The sequence below is a fragment of the Oncorhynchus tshawytscha genome, linkage group LG02 (assembly GCF_018296145.1).
Source record: "Oncorhynchus tshawytscha isolate Ot180627B linkage group LG02, Otsh_v2.0, whole genome shotgun sequence".
Lineage (NCBI taxonomy): Eukaryota > Metazoa > Chordata > Actinopteri > Salmoniformes > Salmonidae > Oncorhynchus > Oncorhynchus tshawytscha.
Genome location: NC_056430.1, coordinates 8,077,144 through 8,102,951, shown reverse-complemented (window position 1 = coordinate 8,102,951; position 25,808 = coordinate 8,077,144). Strand labels below are relative to the sequence as shown.

The 25,808-nt window shown below is 46.9% G+C and overlaps 1 protein-coding gene across 1 annotated transcript in view; it reads left to right on the top strand.

Moving 5' to 3' along the window:
* Positions 1 to 25,808, top strand: part of LOC112263252 (acid-sensing ion channel 1) — a 426,839-nt gene that overhangs the window by 186,665 nt on the left and 214,366 nt on the right. The window lies entirely within an intron of this gene.

Here is a 25,808-nt window from a genome sequence, read left to right as displayed (position 1 = left end):
GCCCTTCAAAACCAGTGCACTATATAGGGACCAGAGCCCTTCAAAACCAGTGCACTATATAGGGACCAGAGCCCTTCAAAACCAGTGCACTATATAGGGACCAGAGCCCTTCAAAACCAGTGCACTATATAGGGACCAGAGCCCTTCAAAACCAGTGCAATATATAGGGACCAGAGCCCTTCAAAACCAGTGCACTATATAGGGACCAGAGCCCTTCAAAACCAGTGCACTATATAGGGACCAGAGCCCTTCAAAACAGTGCACTACATAGGGACCAGAGCCCTTCAAAACCCAGTGCACTATATAGGGACCAGAGCCCTTCAAAACCAGTGCACTATATAGGGACCAGAGCCCTTCAAAACCAGTGCACTATATAGGGACCAGAGCCCTTCAAAACCAGTGCACTATATAGGGACCAGAGCCCTTCAAAACCAGTGCACTATATAGGGACCAGAGCCCTTCAAAACCAGTGCACTATATAGGGACCAGAGCCCTTCAAAACCAGTGCAATATATAGGACCAGAGCCCTTCAAAACCAGTGCACTATATAGGGACCAGAGCCCTTCAAAACCAGTGCACTATATAGGACCAGAGCCCTTCAAAACCAGTGCACTATATAGGACCAGAGCCCTTCAAAACCAGTGCACTATATAGGGACCAGAGCCCTTCAAAAACAGTGCACTATATAGGGACCAGAGCCCTTCAAAAACAGTGCACTACATAGGGAAAAGGCTGCTATTTGAGATTAAAAAAAACATAAAGAGCCATACAGAGACACAGAAACAAGGTTATTCATGGGTTTGTAACATGATTATGGATGTATATTGAATCAGTCTTGGAGGTCTCCACGGTGGCCTGCTTAGACAGCAGGGAAACTCAATAAAGTGGAACAGTGGCCGCATCTCTTAAATATATTAACGGGGCTATATGCCATCAGGAGTCTAAAGCAGTCATACTTCTCAGTAAGCTGAGCTTTAAATGATGCTAATTTTAAGGTTTTACAGTAGGACGTAGAAGCAGTAGGACAGGAGCAGTAGGACAGAAGCAGTAGGACAGGAGCAGTTGGACAGGAGCAGTAGGACAGAAGCAGTAGAACAGAAAGAAGCAGTAGGGCAGAAGCAGTAGGACATAGAAGCAGTAGGACACAGAAGCAGTAGGACATAGTAGGACATAGAAGCAGTAGGGACCATAAGCAGTAGGGCCCAGAAGCAATGGGGCCCAGAAGCAGTAGGGCACGGAAGCAGTAGAACACAGAAGCAGTAGGGCCTAGAATCAGTAGGGCATAGAAGCAGTAGGGCCCAGAAGCAGTAGGGCACAGAAGCAGTAGAACACAGAAGCAGTAGGGCATAGAATCAGTAGGGCCCAGAAGCAGTAGGGCTCGGAAGCAGTAGGGCAAGGGAAGCAGTAGGACACGGAAGCAGTAGGGCTCGGAAGCAGTAGGGCTTGGAGGCAGTAGTACATAGTAGGGCATAGAAGCAGTAGGGCATGGAGGCAGTAGTACATAGTAGGGCGTAGAAGCAGTAGGGAATGGAGGCAGAGTGTAGAACCAGTAGGGGGGGTAGAAGCAGTAACGCATAGAAGCAATAGGGCATGGAAGCAGTAGGATTTAGAAACAGTAGGGCTTGGCAGCAGTAGGATATGGAAGCAGCAGTAACGCTTGGAAGCAGTAGGGCATGGAAGCAGTAACGCTTGGAAGCAGTAGAGCTTGGAAGCAGTATGACATGGAAGCAGTAGGGCATGGAAGCAGTAACGCTTGCAAGCAGTAGGGCTTGGAAGCAGTAGGGATTGGAAGCAGTAGGACATGGAAGCAGTAGGGCTGGGAAGCAGTAGGGCTGGGAAGCAGTAGGGCACGGAAGCAGTAGGGCTTGGAAGCAGTAGGGCTGGGAAGCAGTAGGACTTGGAAGCAGTAGGACTTGGAGGCAGTAGTACATAGTAGGGCGTAGAAGCAGTAGGGCATGGAGGCAGTAGTACATAGTAGGGCATAGAAGCAGCAGGGATTAGAAGCAGTAGGGCCAAGAAGAAGTAAGACCCGGAAGCAGTAGGGCCCGGAAGCAGTAGGGCCCGGAAGCAGTAGGACAATGGAAGCAGTAGGACACGGAAGCAGTAATGCTTAGAAGCAGTAGGGCCCGGAAGCAGTAGGACATGGAAGCAGTAGGGCTTGGAAGCAGTAGGGCTGGGAAGCAGTAGGACATGGAAGCAGTAGGACATGGAAGCAGTAGGGCTTGGAAGCAGCAGGGCTTGGAAGCAGTAGAGCTGGGAAGCAGTAGGACATGGAAGCAGTAGGGCATGGAAGCAGTAGGGCATGGAAGCAGTAGGACAATGGAAGCAGTAGGACACGGAAGCAGTAATGCTTAGAAGCAGTAGGACATGGAAGCAGTAGGGCACAGAAGCAGTAGGGCATGGAAACAGTAGGGCAGGGAAGCAGTAGGGCTGGGAAGCAGTAGAACATAGAAGCAGTAGGGCATGGAAGCAGTAGGGCATGGAAGCAGTAGGGCATGGAAGCAGTAGGGCATGGAAGCAGTAGGACATGGAAGCAGTAGGGCATAGAACAGGTCACAAATCTTGCTGCTGTGATGGCACACTGTGGTATTTCACCCAGTAGATATGGGAGTTTATCAAAAATGTTGTTTGTTTTCAAGTTATTTCTGGATCTGTGTAATCTGAGGGAAGTATCTGTCTCTAATATGGTCATACATTTGGCAGGAGGTCAGGAAGTGCAGTCCAGTTTCAACCTCATTTCGTGGACAGTGTGCCAGGTCTGCCTTTTTCAACAGCAAGGCGCTGCTCACTGAGTCTACAAAGTCAAAGATTTCCTTAAGTTCGGGTCAGTCACAGTGGTCAGGTATTCTGCAACTGTTTACTCTCTGTTTAGGGCCAAATAGCTTTCTAGTTTGCTCAGTGTTTTTGTTAATCCTTTCCAATGTGTCAAGTAATTATCTTTTTGTTTTCTCATGATTTGGCTGGGTATAATTGTGTGTGTGTCGCTCTCTCTCTCTCTCTCTCTCTCTCTCTCTCTCTCTCTCTCTCTCTCTCTCTCTCTCTCTCTCTCTGTCTCTCTCTCTCTCTCGCTCTCTCTCTCTCTCTCTCTCTCAGCCTTCCCCTCCTAGCCAAGCCTGATTCATGTTCCAGCATCAGGGCAGACACACCCCCCCCCACACACACACACACACACACACACACACGCACACACACACACACACACACACACACACACACACACACACACACACACACACACCACACGCACACACTTCAGCGTTAGCCTCAGCCTCTGCTGTGTGATTTATATGTTATGGTCACTACATTACTGAGGTTGATTAATATATTGGGGGGTTTTCTCCTCCAATGACAGAGCCTGGTAGGGTCTCTGAGGAATATCAATTACTCTGTTCCCTTCTAATCACACTTTTTCACCTGAAATGGCACCCTAGTGCACTACATAGGGCTCTGGGGTCCATGGGGCTCTGGGGTCTATAGGGCTCTGGGGTTCATAGGCTCTGGTCAAATGTAGTGCACTACATAGGGCTCTGGGGTCCATAGGGCTCTGGGGTCCATAGGGCTCTGGGGTCTATAGGGCTCTGGGGTCTAGGGCTCTGGTCAAAAGTAGTGCACTACATAGGGCTCTGGGGTCTATAGGGCTCTGGGGTCTCTAGGGCTCTGGGGTCCATAGGGCTCTCGGGTCTATAGGGCTCTGGTCAAAAGTAGTGCACTACATAGGGCTCTGGGGTCTATAGGGCTCTGGTCAAATGTAGTGCACTACATAGGGCTCTGGGGTCCATAGGGCTCTGGGGTCCATAGGGCTCTGGGGTCTATAGGGCTCTGGGGTCTATAGGGCTCTGGGGTCCATAGGGCTCTCGGGTCTATAGGGCTCTGGTCAAAAGTAGTGCACTACATAGGGCTCTGGGGTCCATAGGGCTCTGGGGTCCATAGGGCTCTGGGGTCCATGGGGCTCTGGGGTCTATAGGGCTCTGCGGTCCATAGGGCTCTGGTCAAATGTAGTGCACTACATAGGGCTCTGGGGTCCATGGGGCTCTGGGGTCCAAGGGCTCTGGGGTCTATAGGGCTCTGGGGTCCATAGGGCTCTGGGGTCCATGGGGCTCTGGGGTCTATAGGGCTCTGGGGTCTATAGGGCTCTGGGGTCCATAGGGCTCTGGGGTCCATAGGGCTCTGGTCAAATGTAGTGCACTACATAGGGCTCTGGGGTCTATAGGGCTCTGGGGTCCATAGGGCTCTGGGGTCTATAGGGCTCTGCGGTCCATCGGGCTCTGGGGTCTATAGGGCTCTGGGGTCCATAGGGCTCTGGGGTCCATGGGGCTCTGGGGTCTATAGGGCTCTGGGGTCTATAGGGCTCTGGGGTCCATAGGGCTCTGGGGTCCATAGGGCTCTGGGGTCCATGGGGCTCTGGGGTCTATAGGGCTCTGGGGTCTATAGGGCTCTGGGGTCCATAGGGCTCTGGGGTCCATAGGGCTCTGGTCAAATGTAGTGCACTACATAGGGCTCTGGGGTCTATAGGGCTCTGGGGTCCATAGGGCTCTGGGGTCTATAGGGCTCTGCGGTCCATCGGGCTCTGGGGTCTATAGGGCTCTGGGGTCCATAGGGCTCTGGGGTCCATAGGGCTCTGGGGTCCATAGGACTCTGGGGTCCATAGGGCTCTGGGGTCCATAGGGCTCTGGGGTCTATAGGGCTCTGGGGTCTATAGGGCTCTGGGGTCTATAGGGATCTGGTCAAATGTAGTGCACTACATAGGGCTCTGGGGTCCATAGGGCTCTGGGGTCTATAGGGATCTGGGGTCTATAGGGATCTGGGGTCTATAGGGCTCTGGGGTCTATAGGGATCTGGTCAAACGTAGTGCACTACATAGGGCTCTGGGGTCTATAGGGCTCTGGTCAAATGTAGTGCACTACATAGGGCTTTGGGGTCCATAGGGCTCTGGTCAAAAGTAGTGCACTACATAGGGCTCTGGGGTCCATAGGGCTCTGGTCAAACGTAGTGCACTACATAGGGCTCTGGGGTCTATAGGGCTCTGGTCAAATGTAGTGCACTACATAGGGATCTGGGGTCCATAGGGATCTGGGGTCTATAGGGCTCTGGGGTCCATAGGGCTCTGGGGTACATAGGGATCTGGTCAAATGTCGTGCACTACAAAGGGAATAGGGTGCCATTTCTGACGCAAGACTATATTGTTCATCTTCTCAGAGATGCGGAGATGCAGCTGTTTCTGTTTCATTATAACAGGTTTATTTTCTTCCACAAAAGGATAACATGTATTTCCCTCACTGCCAAAGACAGATGTTTGAAGAGTGGTTGTTACTTTTAATGGTTCATGGTTATTCTCAACCGCATAACAACGCTTTTTGATTCTCTCTCAGTAGAGGCCAATTTTCTCTGGGGATGGCCTGTACACAATACCCTATAATGTCAAAGTGGAATTATGTTTTTTAGAAATGTTTGCAACTTGAATAGAAAAAAATGAAAAGCTGAAATGTCTGCAGTCAAATCAAATCAAATGTCATTGGTCACATACACATGTTTAGCAGATGTTAATGCGAGTGTAGCGAAGTGCTTGTGCTTCTAGCTCCAACAGTGCAGTAATAACCAACAAGTAATCTAACAATCCCCCAACAACTACCTAATACACACAAATGTAAAGGGGTGAATGAGAATATGTACATATAAGTATATGGATGAGCGATGGCCGTGCGGCATAGGCAAGGTGCAGTAGATGGTATAGAGTACATTATATACATAGTATAGACATATGAGATGCGTAATGTAAGATATGTAAACATTATTAAAGTGGTGTTATTTAAAGTGGCTAGTGATACCTTTATTAAGTCCACTTATTTTTAAGTGGCCAGAGAATTGAGTCAGTATGTTGGCAGCAGCCTGTCTGTGATAGTGATGGCTGTTTAACAGTCTGATGTCCTTGAGATAGAAGCTGTTTTTCAGCTTAGGGCTGTTATTCAGCTTAGGGCTGTTATTCAGCTTAGGGCTGTTATTCAGCTTCTATCTCAAGGTCTCTCTCGGTCCCAGCTTTGATGCTCCTGTACTGACTTCACCTTCTGGATGATAGCGGTTTGAACAGGCAGTGGCTCAGGTGGTTGTTGTCCTGGAGGGCAGGTAGTTTGCTTTGGTGATGCATTGTGCAGACCGCACTACCCTCTGGAGAGCCTTGCGGTTGAGGGCAGTGCAATTGCTGTACCAGGCGGTGATACAGCTCAACAGGATGCTCTCGATTCTGCATCTGTAAAAGTTTGTGAGTGTTTTAGATGACAAGCCTTCTTCACCACGCTGTCTGTGTGATTGGACCATTTCAGTTTGTCTGTGATGTGTACGCAGAGGAACTTAAAACTTTCCACCTTCTCCACTACTGTCCAGTTGATGTGGATAGTGGGCTGCTCCCTCTGCTGTTTCCTGAAGTTCACGATCATCTCCTTTGTTTCGTTGACGTTGAGTGTGAGGTTATTTTCCTGACACCACACTCCGAGGGCCCTCACCTCCTCCCTGTAGGCCGTCTCGTCGTTGTTGGTAATCAAGCCTACCACTGTTGTGTCGTCCGCAAACTTGATGATTGAGTTGGAGGCGTGCGTGGCCACGCAGGAAGTCCAGTACCCAGTTGCACAGGGCAGGGTCGAGACCCAGGGTCTCGAGCTTGATGACGAGCTTGGAGGGCACTATGGTGTTAAATGCCGAGCTGTAGTCGATGAACAGCATTCTCACATAGGTATTCCTCTTGTCCAGATGGGTTAGGGCAGTGTGCAGTGTGGTTGAGATTGTATCGTCTGTGGACCTATTTGGGCGGTAAGCAAATTGGAGTGGGTCTAGGGTGTCAGGTAGGGTGGAGGTGATATGGTCCTTGACTAGTCTCTCAAAGCACTTCATGATGACGAAAGTGAGTGCTACGGGGCGGTAGTCGTTTAGCTCAGTTACCTTAGCTTTCTTGGGAACAGGAACAATGGTGGCCCTCTTGAAGCATGTGGGAACAACAGACTGGGATAGGGATTGATTGAATATGTCCATAAACACACCAGCCAGCTGGTCTGCGCATGCTCTGAGGGCGCGGCTGGGGATGCCGTCTGGGCCTGCAGCCTTGCGAGGGTTAACACGTTTAAATGTTTTCCTCATGTCGGCTGCAGTGAAGGAGAATCTGCGTGTTTTATTTGCGGGCCGTATCAGTGGCACTGTGTTGTCCTCAAAGCGGGCAAAAAAGTTATTTAGTCTGCCTGGGAGCAAGACATCCTGGTCCGTGACGGGGCTGGTTTTCTTTTTGTAATCCGTGATTGACTGTAGACCCTGCCACATACCTCTTGTGTCTGAGCCGTTGAATTGAGATTCTACTTTGTCTTTATACTGTTACGGTGACTGTATTACCCCCACACCTGCTGTCATGAGTCATGACCAGGGCTGTTACGGTGACTGTATTACCCCCACACCTGCTGTCAGGAGTCATGACCAGGGCTGTTACGGTGACCGTATTACCCCCACACCTGCTGTCAGGAGTCATGACCAGGGCTGTTACGGTGACCGGATTACCCCCACACCTGCTGTCAGGAGTCATGACCAGGGCTGTTACGGTGACCGTATTACCCCACACCTGCTGTCAGGAGTCATGACCAGGGCTGTTACGGTGACCGGATTACCCCCACACCTGCAGTCAGGAGTCATGACCAGGGCTGTTACGGTGACCGTATTACCCCCACACCGGCAGTCAGGAGTCATGACCAGGGCTGTTACGGTGACCGTATTACCCCCACACCTGCTGTCATGAGTCATGACCAGGGCTGTTACGGTGACCGTATTACCCCCACACCTGCTGTCATGAGTCATGACCAGGGGCTGTACCCCCCACACTGTCATGAGTCATGACCAGGGCTGTTACGGTGACCGTATTACCCCACACCTGCTGTCATGAGTCATGACCAGGGCTGTTACGGTGACTGTATTACCCCCACACCTGCTGTCATGAGTCATGACCAGGGCTGTTACGGTGACCGTATTACCCCCACACCTGCTGTCAGGAGTCATGACCAGGGCTGTTACGGTGACCGTATTACCCCCACACCGGCAGTCATGAGTCATGGCCAGGGCTGTTACGGTGACCGTATTACAGCCACACCGGCAATCAGTAGTCATGACCAGGGCTGTTACGGTGACCGTATTACCGCCACACCGGCAGTCAAGAGTCATGACCGCAGTCAAATTCCCTGTGGCTGTTGACACGGTAACTAGACTTATCCAAAACTGAGCTGTGATGCTGCCGATGGTCATTAGTAGCCTACCAAACTTGCTAACTGCCTGGTACTCAACACTCTATTGTACCTCTAATCACTCTGACATCAATGTTAATGTAATGGACAATCTAATCAAATACTTGATGAGAGCCCTGGCATTCAGAGTTTGAGCAGAATATAATCACCTCTTGTGCAGGCAGAGCCAGCTCCTCATGGAGCGGCAGGGTAGCCTAGTGGTTAGAGTGTTGGACTAGTAACTGGAAGGTTGCGAGTTCAAACCCCCGAGCTGACAAATCTGTCATTCTGCCCCTGAACAGGCAGTTAACCCACTGTTCCTAGGCCATCATTGAAAATAAGAATTTGTTCTTAACTGACTTGCCTGGTTAAAAAAATAAAATAAGATGACTGGTTGATGAAATAGAATGCTGTTAAAAAATAATTTCCCCCTCTATTTAATATTTTTCTCTACTTTTCCAGATTGTTTTTTGTACTGAATGTTATCAGATCTTCAACAAAAACCTAAATCAGATCAAGGGAACCTGAGTGAATAAATAACACAACGATGACATACTTCATTTATTTATATAAACAAAGTTATACAACACCAAAGGCCCCTATATGATAAATCAAATGGCTTGTGCCACCAACCAAACGCTTCCTGTGGTTGTTGATCATCACATCGACTCAGTGACGTGGGTTTTCAACCATGAACTGCTCATTTCAAGTGGGACTAGGTCTGGACTTTGACTAGGCCATTCCAAAACATTTGTTGCATTTTAGACATTTTTTATGTAGACTCGATTGTGTGTTTTGGGTCATTGTCTTGCTGCATGACCCAGCTGCACTTCAACTTCAGCTCACAGACGGACGGCCTGACATCGTCCTGTAGAATTCTCTGATACAGAGCAGAATTCATGGTTCCTTAGTATTAAGTCGTCCAGGTCCTGAGGCAGCAAAGCATCCCCAAACCATCCCACCACCACCACCATGCTGACCCCAAACCATCACACTGCCACCACCATGCTGACCCCAAACCATCACACTGCCACCACCATGCTGACCCCAAACCATCACACTACCACCACCATGCTGACCCCAAACCATCACACTACCACCACCATGCTGACCCCAAACCATCACACTACCACCACCATGCTGACCCCAAACCATCACCCTACCACGACCATGCTGACCCCAAACCATCCCACTACCACCACCATGCTGATCCCAAACCATCACACTACCACCACCACCATGCTGACCCCAAACCATCCCACTACTACCACCATGCTGACCCCAAACCATCACACTACCACCACCATGCTGACCCCAAACCATCACACTGCCACCACCATGCTGACCCCAAACCATCACACTACCACCACCATGCTGACCCCAAACCATCACACTACCACCACCATGCTGACCCCAAACCATCACACTACCACCACCATGCTGACCCCAAACCATCTCACTACCACCACCATGCTGGACCCCAAACCATCACACTACCACCACCATGCTGACCCCAAACCATCCCACTGCCACCACCATGCTGACCCCAAACATCACACTACCACCACCACCATGCTGACCCCAAACCATCACACTACCACCACCATGCTGACCCCAAACCATCACACTACCACCACCATGCTGAACCCCAAACCATCACACTACCACCACCACCATGCTGACCCCAAACCATCACACTACCACCACCATGCTGACCCCAAACCATCACACTACCACCACCATGCTGACCCCAAACCATCACACTACCACCATCATGCTGGACCCCAAACCATCTCACTACCACCACCATGCTGACCCCAAACCATCACACTACCACCACCATGCTGACCCCAAACCATCACACTACCACCACCATGCTGACCCCAAACCATCACACTACCACCACCATGCTGACCCCAAACCATCACCACCACCACCATGCTGACCCCAAACCATCACACTACCACCACCATGCTGACCCCAAACCATCACACTACCACCACCATGCTGACCCCAAACCATCACACTACCACCACCATGCTGACCCCAAACATCACACTACCACCACCATGCTGACCCCAAACCATCACACTACCACCACCATGCTGACCCCAAACATCACACTACCACCACCACCATGCTGACCCCAAACCATCACACTACCACCACCATGCTGGACCCCAAACCATCACACTACCACCACCATGCTGACCCCAAACCATCACACTACCACCACCATGCTGACCCCAAACATCACACTACCACCACCACCATGCTTGACCGTCGGTGTGAGGTTCTTACTGTGGAATGCTGTGTTTGTTTTTCGCCAGGCATAACTGTGTTGTCCAAAACGTTCTACTTCTGACTCATCTGTCCGTAGAACATTCTACCAGAAGTCTTGACGATCATCCAAGGTGCTTTTTTTTGGCAAACTTGCGTCAACTTTTTGGATGACGTGTGTCGTCCCATTATGCCTGTCGAAAACCAAACACTGAGAACATTCACTATCAGAAATATGCAAAAATGTAGAGGGGGAAAATACTTGTTCACATCAATGTAAGCGTTCCCATGTTGCACAACATTTCTATAAGATAGAGGTTAGATGGCCTCTATTAAAAGATTTCCCTATACAGTACATATCTATTGTGAATCGCCCAGATATGATTTTTAGGCCATATCACCCAGCCTTAGTTGTGACAACGTCATGGCATGGACAGGACTCCTTACAGGGTAGAGCAACACACACACACACACACACACACACACACACACACACACACACACACACACACACACACACACACACACACACAGAGAGACAGAAAGGTGGTATACATTGACACCCAGCCTCTCTCCTCTGGTCAGAGGTGAAACAGACACAGATGGTGGCTAAACTTGAACTCGCCATCCCTGTCACAACCAATCGCAGCCCTGGGTCTGAGCGCGTGCAGTGCAGTCGGTACACCTGCTCCTCAGTTTCAAGCTGTGTCCCAAATGCCGGGGCAGGACCAGAGCCCTAAAGGACCAGAGCCCTAAAGTAGTAGACTATATAGTAGTGAACTATATAGGGAATAGGGTGCCTTGTTTGTCATGTCTACCTGTCATCGTCTACCTGTCATCGTCTACCTGTCATGTCTACCTGTCATTGTCTACCTGTCATGTCTACCTGTCATCGTCTATCTGTCATGTCTACCTGTCATGTCTACCGGTCATCGTCTACCTGTCATGTCTACCTGTCATCGTCTATCTGTCATGTCTACCTGTCATCGTCTATCTGTCATCGTCTGTCTGTCATCGTCTACCTGTCATCGTCTATCTGTCATCGTCTACCTGTCATCATCTACCTGTCATCGTCTATCTGTCATCGTCTACCTGTCATCATCTACCTGTCATCGTCTACCTGTCATGTCTACCTGTCATTGTCTACCTGTCATTGTCTACCTGTCATCGTCTATCTGTCATGTCTATCTGTCATCGTCTGTCTGTCATCGTCTGTCTGTCATGTCTATCTGTCATCGTCTGTCTGTCATCGTCTGTCTGTCATCGTCTGTCTGTCATGTCTGTCATGTCTGTCATCGTCTGTCTGTCATCTGTCATCTGTCTGTCATCGTCTGTCTGTCATGTCTATCTGTCATCGTCTGTCTGTCATCGTCTATCTGTCATCGTCTGTCTGTCATCGTCTGTCTGTCATCGTCTCATCTGTCATCGTCTGTCTGTCATCGTCTATCTGTCATCGTCTGTCTGTCATCGTATGTCTGTCATCGTCTATCTGTCATCGTCTGTCTGTCATCGTCTGTCTGTCATCGTCTGTCTGTCATCGTCTGTCATCGTCTGTCATCGTCTGTCTGTCATCGTCTATCTGTCATCGTCTGTCTGTCATCGTCTGTCTGTCATCGTCGGTCTGTCATCGTCGGTCTGTCATCGTCTGTCTGCCATCGTCTGTCTGTCATGGAATCTTTTAGGGTTAACATGTTCATTTTCTCCATTAAAGGAATATAAATATATAAAAATAAAACTTAATTTTGTCAGCAGAACGTTTCTGTAAGATAGTGGACTTAGTGCAGGAACACAGGCTTGCAATCTAAGTTATTTTCTAACGTGGTACTTTATTGATAAGTGAAGTTGAAGTAGTTTAATATATACTTGCATATTTACAGTGAAAACTTATTTACAGAAATGTTTTATGAATCTACTTTGATCAAGTTGTACATGGTCTTTACCTACAAGTACTGTACATGTTACCTCAAATAACCCTACCTGTCATAGTCTACATGTCATCGTCTACCTGTCATCGTCTATCTGTCAGCATCTGTCTGCCATCGTCTATCTATCATCATCTGTCTGTCATCGTCTACCTGTCATCGTCTACCTGTCATCGTCTATCTGTCAGCATCTGTCTGCCATCGTCTATCTATCATCATCTGTCTGTCATCGTCGACCTGTCATCGTCTACCTGTCATCGTCTATCTGTCAGCATCTGTCTGTCATCGTCTATCTGTCATCGTCTATCTGTCAGCATCAGTCTGTCATTGTCTATCTGTCATCGTCTATCTGTCAGCATCTGTCTGTCATCGTCTATCTGTCATCATCTATCTGTCAGCATCTGTCTGTCATCGTCTATCTGTCATCGTCTATCTGTCAGCATCTGTCTGTCATCGTCTACCTGTCATCGTCTATCTGTCAGCATCTGTCTGTCATCGTCTATCTGTCAGCATCAGTCTGTCATCGTCTATCTATCATCATCTGTCTGTCATCGTCGACCTGTCATCGTCTACCTGTCATCGTCTATCTGTCAGCATCTGTCTGTCATCGTCTATCTGTCATCGTCTATCTGTCAGCATCAGTCTGTCATTGTCTATCTGTCATCGTCTATCTGTCAGCATCTGTCTGTCATCGTCTATCTGTCATCATCTATCTGTCAGCATCTGTCTGTCATCGTCTATCTGTCATCGTCTATCTGTCAACATCTGTCTGGCATCGTCTACCTGTCATCGTCTATCTGTCAGCATCTGTCTGTCATCGTCTATCTGTCAGCATCAGTCTGTCATCGTCTACCTGTCATCGTCTATCTGTCAGCATCTGTCTGTCATCGTCTATCTGTCATCGTCTATCTGTCAGCATCAGTCTGTCATCGTCTATCTGTCATCGTCTATCTGTCAGCATCTGTCTGTCATCGTCTATCTGTCAGCATCAGTCTGTCATCGTCTATCTGTCAGCATCTGTCTGTCATAGTCTATCTGTCAGCATCTGTCTGTCATCGTCTATCTGTCATCGTCTATCTGTCAGCATCAGTCTGTCATCGTCTATCTGTCATCGTTTATCTGTCAGCATCTGTCTGTCATCGTCTATCTGTCAGCATCTGTCTGTCATCGTCTATCTGTCAGCATCAGTCTGTCATCGTCTATCTGTCAGCATCTGTCTGTCATCGTCTATCTGTCATCTTCTATCTGTCAGCATCAGTCTGTCATTGTCTATCTGTCATCGTCTATCTGTCAGCATCTGTCTGTCATCGTCTATCTGTCATCGTCTATCTGTCAGCATCTGTCTGTCATCGTCTACCTGTCATCGTCTATCTGTCAGCATCTGTCTGTCATCGTCTATCTGTCAGCATCAGTCTGTCATCATCTGTCTGTCATCGTCTACCTGTCATGTCTATCTGTCATCGTCTATCTGCCCCCTGCACATTGGCTCTGTACCGGTACCCCCCGTATATAGTCTCCCTGTTGTTATTTTACTACTGCTCTTTAATTACTTGTTACTTTTATTTCATAATCTTATTCATATTTTTTTCTACTGCATTGTTGGTTAATTAATGGCTTTTAAGTAAGCATTTCACTGTAAGGTGAAATACCTGTGGTATTCGGCCCTTTGTGACTAATACAATTTGATTTGATAGTGTACTGTCAGTTTTTCATGTTTGATATCACATTAACATATTGTACATCATGTTTTACACACTGGACATTCAGAACTCATTCAGAACTCACATTCAGAAGTATTCAAAACTCCTGACTTTTTCCACATTTTGTTTCGTTACAGACTTCTTCTCAAATTGATTCAATAGTTTTTTTCCCCCCTTATCAATCTACACACAATATCCCATAATGACATAGCAAAAACTGTTTTTTAGGATTTTTTGCTAATTTACATTTTACAAAAAAAAACGGAAATATCACAATTACATAAGTATTCAGACCCTTTACTCAGTACTTTGTTGAAGCACCTTTGGCAGCGATTATAGCCTTGAGTCTTCTTGGGTATGACGCTACAAGCTTGGCACACCTGTATTTGGGGAGTTTCTCCCATTCTTCTCTGCAGATCCTCTCAAGCTCTGTCAGGTTGGATGGGGAGTGTTGCTGCACAGCTATTTTCAGGTCTCTCCAGAGATGTTCGATCAGGTTCAAGTCCAGGCTCTGGCTGGGCCACTCAAGGACATTCAGAGACTTGTCCTGAAGCCACTCCTGCATTGTCTCTGCTGTGTGCTTTTTGGTCATTATCCTGTTGGATGGTTGAACCTTCACCCCAGTCTGAGGACCTGAGCACTTTGGAGCAAGATTTCATCAAGGATCTATCTGTACTTTACTCCATTCATCTTTGCCTCGATCCTGACTAGCCTCTCAGTCCCTACCGCTGAAAAACATCCCACAGCATGATGCTGCCACCACCATGGTTCACCGTAGGGATGGTTCCCGATTTCCTCCAGACGTGACACTTGGCATTCAGGCCAAAGAGTTCAATCTTGGTTTCATCAGACCAGAGAATCTTGTTTCTCATGGTCTGAGAATCTTTGGGTGCCTTTTCGCAAACTCCAAGCAGGCTGTTGTGCATTTTACTGAGGAGTGGATTCTTTCTGGCTGCTCTACAATAAAGACCTGATTGGTGGAGTGCTGCAGAGATGGTTGTCCTTCTGGAAGGTTCTCCCATCTCCACAGACGAATTCTGGAGCTCTGTCAGAGTGGCCATCGGGTTCTTGGTCAACTCCCTGACCAAGGTCCTTCTCCTCTGATTGCTCAGTTTAGCCAGGCGGACTGCTTGAGGAAGGGTCTTGGTAGTTCCAGACTTCTTCCATTTAAGAATGATGGAGGCCACTGTATTCTTGGGGACCTTCAATGCTGCAAACATTTTTTGGTACCCTCCCCCAGATCTGTGCCTCAACACAATCCTGTCTCAGAGCTCTACGGACAATTCATAAATGGTGACATCAAAATTAGAGTTTTTTTTACAAAACAAAGTCATCAGCGATTAGATTCTCTAGAACCAATCAGAGTATCAAACCCAATGATGAATTTTCCAAAACACTGCTTTACCCTAATGTGTTCTGTCTCTGGCCCAACCCATCGGTTTCTGGGACCAATCAGAACAGTTAGAATGTGTTTTGCGTTCTAGAAATCGTCAGGGAGGTACTCAAATCCAGACTTATTGCGGAGAAGACACTAACGTCCGTGGGTGTGGCCTTGCACATGGCCCGGAGCAAGGAGTTCAGGTAGCCAGGCAAAGTAGCGTCATCATTGGGTGAGTCAGTGTCACCGTTGATTTAGTAGCCTGTTGATTTAGTAGCCTACTGTGGGTCTGTGTCACTGTTGATTTAGTAGCCTACTGTGGGTCTGTATCACTGTTGATTTAGTAGCCTACTGTGGGTCTATGTCACTGTTGATTTAGTAGCCTACTGTGGGTCAGTGTCACTGTTGATTTAGTAGCCTGTTGATTTAGTAGCCTACTGTGGGTCTGTGTCACTGTTGATTTAGTAGCCTACTGTGGGTCAGTATTGATTTAGTAGCCTGTTGATTTAGTAGCCCACTGTGGGGCTGTGTCACTGTTGATTTAGTAGCCTACTGTGGGTCTGTGTCACTTGATTTAGTAGCCTGTTGATTTAGTAGCCTACTGTGGGTCAGTGTCACTGTTGATTTAGTAGCCTACTGTGGGTCAGTGTTGATTTAGTAGCCTACTGTGGGTCTGTGTCAGTGTTGATTTAGTAGCCTACTGTGGTCAATGTCACTGTTGATTTAGTAGACTACTGTGGGTCAGTGTGTATTTAGTAGCCTACTGTGGGTCTGTGTTGATTTAGTAGCCTACTGTGGGTCAGTGTCACTGTTGATTTAGTAGCCTACTGTGGGTCTGTGTCACTGTTGATTTAGTAGCCTACTGTGGGTCTGTGTCACTGTTGATTTAGTAGCCTGTTGATTTAGTAGCCTACTGTGGGTCTGTGTCACTGTTGATTTAGTAGCCTACTGTGGGTCTGTGTCACTGTTGATTTAGTAGCCTACTGTGGGCCTGTGTCACTGTTGATTTAGTAGCCTACTGTGGGTCTGTGTCACTGTTGATTTAGTAGCCTACTGTGGGTCTGTGTCACTGTTGATTTAGTAGCCTACTGTGGGTCTGTGTCACTGTGTCACTGTTGATTTAGTAGCCTACTGTGGGTCAGTGTCGCTGTTGATTTAGTAGCCTACTGTGGGTCTGTGTCACTGTTGATTTAGTAGACTACTGTGGGTCTGTGTCACTGTTGATTTAGTAACCTGTTGATTTAGTAGCCTACTGTGGGTCTGTATCACTGTTGATTTAGTAGCCTGTTGATTTAGTAGCCTACTATGGGTCTGTGTCACTGTTGATTTAGTAGCCTGTTGATTTAGTAGCCTACTGTGGGTCAGTGTCACTTTTGATTTAGTAGCCTACTGTGGGTCAATGTCACATTGATTTAGTAGCCTACTGTGGGTCAATGTCACTGTTGATTTAGTAGTCTACTGTGGGTCAGTGTTGATTTAGTAGCCTACTGTGGGTCAGTGTTGATTTAGTAGCCTACTGTGGGTCTCTGTCACTGTTGATTTAGTAGCCTACTGTGGGTCAATGTCAGTGTTGATTTAGTAGCCTACTGTTGGTCTGTGTCACTGTTGATTTAGTAGCCTACTGTGGGTCTGTGTCACTGTTGATTTAGTAGCCTACTGTGGGTCTGTGTTAGTGTTGATTTAGTAGTCTACTGTGGGTCAATGACACTGTTGATTTAGTAGCCTACTGTGGGTCACTGTTGATTTAGTAGCCTACTGTGGGTCCGTGTTGATTTAGTAGCCTACTGTGGGTCTGTGTCACTGTTGATTTAGTAGCCTGTTGATTTAGTAGCCTACTGTGGGATAGTGTCACTGTTGATTTAGTAGCCTACTGTGGGTCAATGTCACGTTGATTTAGTAGCCTCTGTGGGTCAATGTCACTGTTGATTTAGTAGCCTACTGTGGGTCAGTGTTGATTTAGTAGCCTACTGTGGGTCAGTGTTGATTTAGTAGCCTACTGTGGGTCAATGTCACTGTTGATTTAGTAGCCTACTGTGGGTCTGTGTCACTGTTGATTTAGTAGCCTACTGTGGGTCAGTGTTGATTTAGTAGCCTACTGTGGGTCAATGTCACTGTTGATTTAGTAGCCTACTGTGGGTCTGTGTCACTGTTGATTTAGTAGCCTACTGTGGGTCTGTGTCACTGTTGATTTGGTAGCCTACTGTGGGTCTGTGTCAGTGTTGATTTAGTAGTCTACTGTGGGTCAATGTCACTGTTGATTTAGTAGCCTACTGTGGGTCAGTGTTGATTTAGTAGCCTACTGTGGGTCAGTGTTGATTTAGTAGCCTACTGTGGGTCAGTGTTGATTTAGTAGCCTACTGTGGGTCAGTGTTGATTTAGTAGCCTACTGTGGGTCAGTGTTGATTTAGTAGCCTACTGTGGGTCAGTGTTGATTTAGTAGCCTACTGTGGGTCTGTGTTGATTTAGTAGCCTACTGTGGGTCAGTGTCACTGTTGATTTAGTAGCCTACTGTGGGTCTGTGTCACTGTTGATTTAGTAGCCTGTTGATTTAGTAGCCTACTGTGGGTCTGTGTCACTGTTGATTTAGTAGCCTACTGTGGGTCTGTGTCACTGTTGATTTAGTAGCCTACTGTGGGCCTGTGTCACTGTTGATTTAGTAGCCTACTGTGGGTCTGTGTCACTGTTGATTTAGTAGCCTACTGTGGGTCTGTGTCACTGTTGATTTAGTAGCCTACTGTGGGTCTGTGTCACTGTTGATTTAGTAGCCTACTGTGGGTCTGTGTCGCTGTTGATTTAGTAGCCTACTGTGGGTCTGTGTCACTGTTGATTTAGTAGCCTACTGTGGGTCTGTGTCACTGTTGATTTAGTAACCTGTTGATTTAGTAGCCTACTGTGGGTCTGTGTCACTGTTGATTTAGTAACCTGTTGATTTAGTAGCCTACTGTGGGTCTGTATCACTGTTGATTTAGTAGCCTGTTGATTTAGTAGCCTACTATGGGTCAGTGTCACTTTTGATTTAGTAGCCTACTGTGGGTCAATGTCACATTGATTTAGTAGCCCACTGTGGGTCAATGTCACTGTTGATTTAGTAGTCTACTGTGGGTCAGTGTTGATTTAGTAGCCTACTGTGGGTCAGTGTTGATTTAGTAGCCTACTGTGGGTCTCTGTCACTGTTGATTTAGTAGCCTACTGTGGGTCAATGTCAGTGTTGATTTAGTAGCCTACTGTTGGTCTGTGTCACTGTTGATTTAGTAGCCTACTGTGGGTCTGTGTCACTGTTGATTTAGTAGCCTACTGTGGGTCTGTGTCACTGTTGATTTAGTAGCCTACTGTGGGTCAGTGTCGCTGTTGATTTAGTAGCCTACTGTGGGTCTGTGTCACTGTTGATTTAGTAGCCTACTGTGGGTCTGTGTCACTGTTGATTTAGTAACCTGTTGATTTAGTAGCCTACTGTGGGTCTGTATCACTGTTGATTTAGTAGCCTGTTGATTTAGTAGCCTACTATGGGTCTGTGTCACTGTTGATTTAGTAGCCTGTTGATTTAGTAGCCTACTGTATGTCAGTGTCACTTTTGATTTAGTAGCCTACTGTGGGTCAATGTCACATTGATTTAGTAGCCTACTGTGGGTCAATGTCACTGTTGATTTAGTAGTCTACTGTGGGTCAGTGTTGATTTAGTAGCCTACTGTGGGTCAGTGTTGATTTAGTAGCCTACTGTTGGTCAGTGTCACTGTTGATTTAGTAGCCTACTGTGGGTCTGTGTCACTATTGATTTAGTAGCCTGTTGATTTAGTAGCCTACTGTGGGTCTGTGTCACTGTTGATTTAGGAGTCTACTGTGGGTCTGTGTCACTGTTGATTTAGTAGCCTACTGTGGTTCTGTGTCACTGTTGATTTTTTGCCTACTGTGGGTCTGTGTCACTGTTGATTTAGTAGCCTACTGTGGGTCTGTGTCACTGTTGATTTAGTAGCCTACTGTGGGTCTGTGTCACTGTTGATTTAGTAGCCTACTGTGGGTCTGTGTCACTGTTGATTTAGTAGCCTACTGTGGGTCTGTGTCACTGTTGACTGTTTTTTTGCCTACTGTGGGTCTGTGTCACTGTTGATTTAGTAGCCTACTGTGGGTCTGTGTCACTGTTGATTTAGTAGCCTACTGTGGGTCTGTGTCACTGTTGATTTAGTAGCCTACTGTGGGTCTGTGTCACTGTTGATTTAGTAGCCTACTGTGGGTCAGTGTCGCTGTTGATTTAGTAGCCTACTGTGGGTCTGTGTCACTGTTGATTTAGTAGCCTACTGTGGGTCTGTGTCACTGTTGATTTAGTAACCTGTTGATTTAGTAGCCTACTGTGGGTCTGTATCACTGTTGATTTAGTAGCCTGTTGATTTAGTAGCCTACTATGGGTCTGTGTCACTGTTGATTTAGTAGCCTGTTGATTTAGTAGCCTACTGTGGGTCAGTGTCACTTTTGATTTAGTAGCCTACTGTGGGTCAATGTCACATTGATTTAGTAGCCTACTGTGGGTCAATGTCACTGTTGATTTAGTAGTCTACTGTGCGTCAGTGTTGATTTAGTAGCCTACTGTGGGTCAGTGTTGATTTAGTAGCCTACTGTGGGTCTCTGTCACTGTTGATTTAGTAGCCTACTGTGGGTCAATGTCAGTGTTGATTTAGTAGCCTACTGTGGGTCTGTGTCACTGTTGATTTAGTAGCCTACTGTGGGTCTGTGTTAGTGTTGATTTAGTAGTCTACTGTGGGTCAATGACACTGTTGATTTAGTAGCCTACTGTGGGTCACTGTTGATTAAGTAGCCTACTGTGGGTCAGTGTTGATTTAGTAGCCTACTGTGGGTCCGTGTTGATTTAGTAGCCTACTGTGGGTCTGTGTCACTGATTTGATTTGGGTAGCCTGTTGATTTAGTAGCCTATTTAGTAGTGGGATAGTGTCACTGTTGATTTAGTAGCCTACTGTGGGTCAATGTCACGTTGATTTAGTAGCCTCTGTGGGTCAATGTCACTGTTGATTTAGTAGCCTACTGTGGGTCAGTGTTGATTTAGTAGCCTACTGTGGGTCAGTGTTGATTTAGTAGCCTACTGTGGGTCAATGTCACTGTTGATTTAGTAGCCTACTGTGGGTCTGTGTCACTGTTGATTTAGTAGCCTACTGTGGGTCTGTGTCACTGTTGATTTGGTAGCCTACTGTGGGTCTGTGTCAGTGTTGATTTAGTAGTCTACTGGGTGGGTCACTGTTGATTTGTCACTGTTGATTTAGTAGACTACTGTGGGTCAGTGTTGATTAAGTAGACTACTGTGGGTCAGTGTTGATTTAGTAGCCTACTGTGGGTCAGTGTTGATTAAGTAGACTACTGTGGGTCAGTGTTGATTTAGTAGACTACTGTGGGTCAGTGTTGATTTAGTAGCCTACTATGGGTCAGTGTTGATTTAGTAGCCTACTGTGGGTCAGTGTTGATTTAGTAGCCTACTGTGGGTCAGTGTTGATTTAGTAGACTACTGTGGGTCAGTGATTTAGTAGCCTATTAAGATTTAGACTACTGTGGGTCAGTGTTGATTTAGTAGCCTACTGTGGGTCAGTGTTGATTTAGTAGCCTACTGTGGGTCAGTGTTGATTTAGTAGCCTACTGTGGGACTACTGTGGGTCAGTGTTGATTAAGTAGACTACTATGGGTGAGTGTTGATTAAGTAGACTACTGTGGGTCAGTGTTGATTTAGTAGCCTACTATGGGTCAGTGTTGATTTAGTAGCCTACTGTCGGTCAGTGTTGATTAAGTAGCCTACTGTGGGTCAGTGTTGATTTAGTAGACTACTGTGGGTCAGTGTTGATTTAGTAGCCTACTGTGGGTCAGTGTTGATTTAGTAGCCTACTGTGGGTCTGTGTCAGTGTTGATTTAGTAGCCTACTGTGGTCAATGTCACTGTTGATTTAGTAGACTACTGTGGGTCAGTGTGTATTTAGTAGCCTACTGTGGGTCTGTGTTGATTTAGTAGCCTACTCTGGGTCTGTGTCACTGTTGATTTAGTAGCCTACTGTGGGTCAGTGTCACTGTTGATTTAGTAGCCTACTGTGGGTCTGTGTTGATTTAGTAGCCTACTCTGGGTCTGTGTCACTGTTGATTTAGTAGCCTACTGTGGGTCAGTGTCACTGTTGATTTAGTAGACTACTGTGGGTCAGTGTGTATTTAGTAGCCTACTGTGGGTCTGTGTTGATTTAGTAGCCTACTGTGGGTCTGTGTCACTGTTGATTTAGTAGCCTACTGTGGGTCAGTGTCACTGTTGATTTAGTAGCCTACTGTGGGTCTGTGTCACTATTGATTTAGTAGCCTGTTGATTTAGTAGCCTACTGTGGGTCTGTGTCACTGTTGATTTAGTAGTCTACTGTGGGTCTGTGTCACTGTTGATTTAGTAGCCTACTGTGGTTCTGTGTCACTGTTGATTTTTTTGCCTAATGTGGGTCTGTGTCACTGTTGATTTAGTAGCCTACTGTGGGTCTGTGTCACTGTTGATTTAGTAGCCTACTGTGGGTCTGTGTCACTGTTGATTTAGTAGCCTACTGTGGGTCTGTGTCACTGTTGATTTAGTAGCCTACTGTGGGTCTGTGTTAGTGTTGATTTAGTAGTCTACTGTGGGTCATTGACACTGTTGATTTAGTAGCCTACTGTGGGTCAGTGTTGATTTAGTAGCCTACTGTGGGTCCGTGTTGATTTAGTAGCCTACTGTGGGTCTGTGTCACTGTTGATTTAGTAGCCTGTTGATTTAGTAGCCTACTGTGGGATAGTGTCACTGTTGATTTAGTAGCCTACTGTGGGTCAATGTCATGTTGATTTAGTAGCCTCTGTGGGTCAATGTCACTGTTGATTTAGTAGCCTACTGTGGGTCAGTGTTGATTTAGTAGCCTACTGTGGGTCAGTGTTGATTTAGTAGCCTACTGTGGGTCAATGTCACTGTTGATTTAGTAGCCTACTGTGGGTCTGTGTCACTGTTGATTTAGTAGCCTACTGTGGGTCTGTGTCACTGTTGATTTAGTAGCTTACTGTGGGTCAATGTCACTGTTGATTTAGTAGCCTACTGTGGGTCAATGTCACTGTTGATTTAGTAGCCTACTGTGGGTCAGTGTTGATTTAGTAGCCTACTGAGGGTCAGTGTTGATTTAGTAGCCTACTGTGGGTCAGTGTTGATTTAGTAGCCTACTGTGGGTCAGTGTTGATTTTGTAGCCTACTGTGGGTCAGTGTTGGTTTAGTAGCCTACTGTGGGTCAGTGTTGATTTAGTAGCCTACTGTGGGTCAGTGTTGATTTAGTAGCCTACTGTGGGTCAGTGTTGATTTTGTAGCCTACTGTGGGTCAGTGTTGATTTAGTAGCCTACTGTGGGTCAGTGTTGATTTAGTAGCATACTGTGGGTCAGTGTTGATTTAGTAGACTACTGTGGGTCAGTGTTGATAAAGTAGACTACTGTGGGTCAGTGTTGATTTAGTAGCTACTGTGGGTCAGTGTTGATTAAGTAGACTACTGTGGGTCACTGTTGATTTAGTAGCCTACTGTGGGTCTGTGTCACTGTTGATTTAGTAACCTGTTGATTTAGTAGCCTACTGTGGGTCTGTATCACTGTTGATTTAGTAGCCTGTTGATTTAGTAGCCTACTATGGGTCAGTGTCACTTTTGATTTAGTAGCCTACTGTGGGTCAGTGTTGATAAAGTGACTACTGTGGGTCAGTGTTGATTTAGTAGCTACTGTGGGTCAGTGTTGATTAAGTAGACTACTGTGGGGGTCACTGTTGATTTAGTAGCCTACTGTGGGTCAATGTCACATTGATTTAGTAGCCTACTGTGGGTCAGTGTTGATTTAGTAGCCTACTGTGGGTCAGTGTTGATTTAGTAGCCTACTGTGGGTCAGTGTTGATTTAGTAGCCTACTGTGGGTCAGTGTTGATTTAGTAGCCTACTGTGGGTCAGTGTTGTTGATTTAGTAGCCTACTGTGGGTCAGTGTTGATTTAGTAGCCTACTGTGGGTCAGTGTTGATTTAGTAGCCTACTGTGGGTCTCTGTCACTGTTGATTTAGTAGCCTACTGTGGGTCAATGTCAGTGTTGATTTAGTAGCCTACTGTTGGTCTGTGTCACTGTTGATTTAGTAGTCTACTGTGGGTCAATGACACTGTTGATTTAGTAGCCTACTGTGGGTCACTGTTGATTAAGTAGCCTACTGTGGGTCAGTGTTGATTTAGTAGCCTACTGTGGGTCCGTGTTGATTTAGTAGCCTACTGTGGGTCTGTGTCACTGTTGATTTAGTAGCCTGTTGATTTAGTAGCCTACTGTGGGATAGTGTCACTGTTGATTTAGTAGCCTACTGTGGGTCAATGTCACGTTGATTTAGTAGCCTCTGTGGGTCAATGTCACTGTTGATTTAGTAGCCTACTGTGGGTCAGTGTTGATTTAGTAGCCTACTGTGGGTCAGTGTTGATTTAGTAGCCTACTGTGGGTCTCTGTCACTCTGTCACTGTTGATTTAGTAGCCTACTGTGGGTCAATGTCACTGTTGATTTAGTAGCCTACTGTGGGTCTGTGTCACTGTTGATTTAGTAGCCTACTGTGGGTCTGTGTCACTGTTGATTTGGTAGTCTACTGTGGGTCAATGTCACTGTTGATTTAGTAGCCTACTGTGGGTCAGTGTTGATTTAGTAGCCTACTGTGGGTCAGTGTTGATTTAGTAGCCTACTGTGGGTCAGTGTTGATTTAGTAACGTACTGTGGGTCAGTGTTGATTTAGTAGCCTACTGTGGGTCAGTGTTGATTTAGTAGCCTACTGTGGGTCAGTGTTGATTTTGTAGCCTACTGTGGGTCAGTGTTGATTTAGTAGCCTACTGTGGGTCAGTGTTGATTTAGTAGCATACTGTGGGTCAGTGTTGATTTAGTAGACTACTGTGGGTCAGTGTTGATTAACAGCACCTCAAACAGCACCCCAAACAGCCCCCACAACAGCACCCCAAACAGCACCCCCAACAGCACCCACAACAGCCCCCACAACAGCACCCCAAACAGCACCCCCAACAGCACCCCCAACAACACCCCCAACAGCACCCCAAACATCCACCACAAACAGCCCCACAAACAGCCCCCACAACAGCACCCCAAACATCCCCCCACAACAGCACCCACAACAGCACCCCAAACAGCCCCCACAACAGCACCTCCAACAGCACCCCAAACAGCACCCCAAACAGCACCCACAACAGCACCCCAAACAGCCCCCACAACAGCACCCCCAACAGCACCCCAAACAGCCCCCACAACAGCACCCACAACAGCACCCCAAACAGCCCCCACAACAGCACCCCCAACAGCACCCCAACAGCACCACAAACAGCACCTCAAACAGCACCCCCAACAGCACCCCACAACTCAAAACATTTTCCCGTGGCTATGAATGGGAGGCAATTTAGTTCCTAACTTCTCTGAGTGTCCTGAAAAGTTAATGTGCCTGTGATGAAGTTAACAGAATAATTAACTGCGTTCTACTCTTAACCTTCCCGGGACAGCTCACTCTCTCACTGGTGGGTAGATCCACTGTAAAGATTAAAGATCAGAGAGCCATCAACCAACCAGAGATTAGAAGTTAGAGACAGTTTGACAGGACTTCTGCGTGTGTGATTTAAGGTTTCAACATTCCAAACGAGGCCCGGGCTGACGATGAGTAGGGTTACGATCAATAACAGATCCTTTTCCCATGAACACACTGAAAAGGAAGCACTATAACAGGCACAGTGTGTGTCCCAAATGACACCCTAGTCCCTACTTAGTGTACTCGTTTTGACCACAGCCCTATGGGGAATAGGGTGCAATTTGTGACTCAGATATATTGATTTTAACACAGCATCTCAGTGATGGAGGAAATGAATAAACATGAGTGGGGTGCAGTGAGGTTAATTCACATCAGGAGAGGTGAACATAATGGGGAGAGATAATTCAGCACACGCACTCTCTCACACACACACTCTCTCACACATCAGGAGAGGTGAACATAATGGGGAGAGATAATTCAGCACACACACTCTCTCACACATCAGGAGAGGTGAACATAATGGGGAGAGATAATTCAGCACACACACTCTCTCACACATCAGGAGAGGTGAACATAATGGGGAGAGATAATTCAGCACACGCACTCTCTCACACACACTCACTCTCACACGCACTCTCTCACACATCAGGAGAGGTGAACATAATGGGGAGAGATAATTCAGCACACGCACTCTCTCAAACATCAGGAGAGGTGAACATA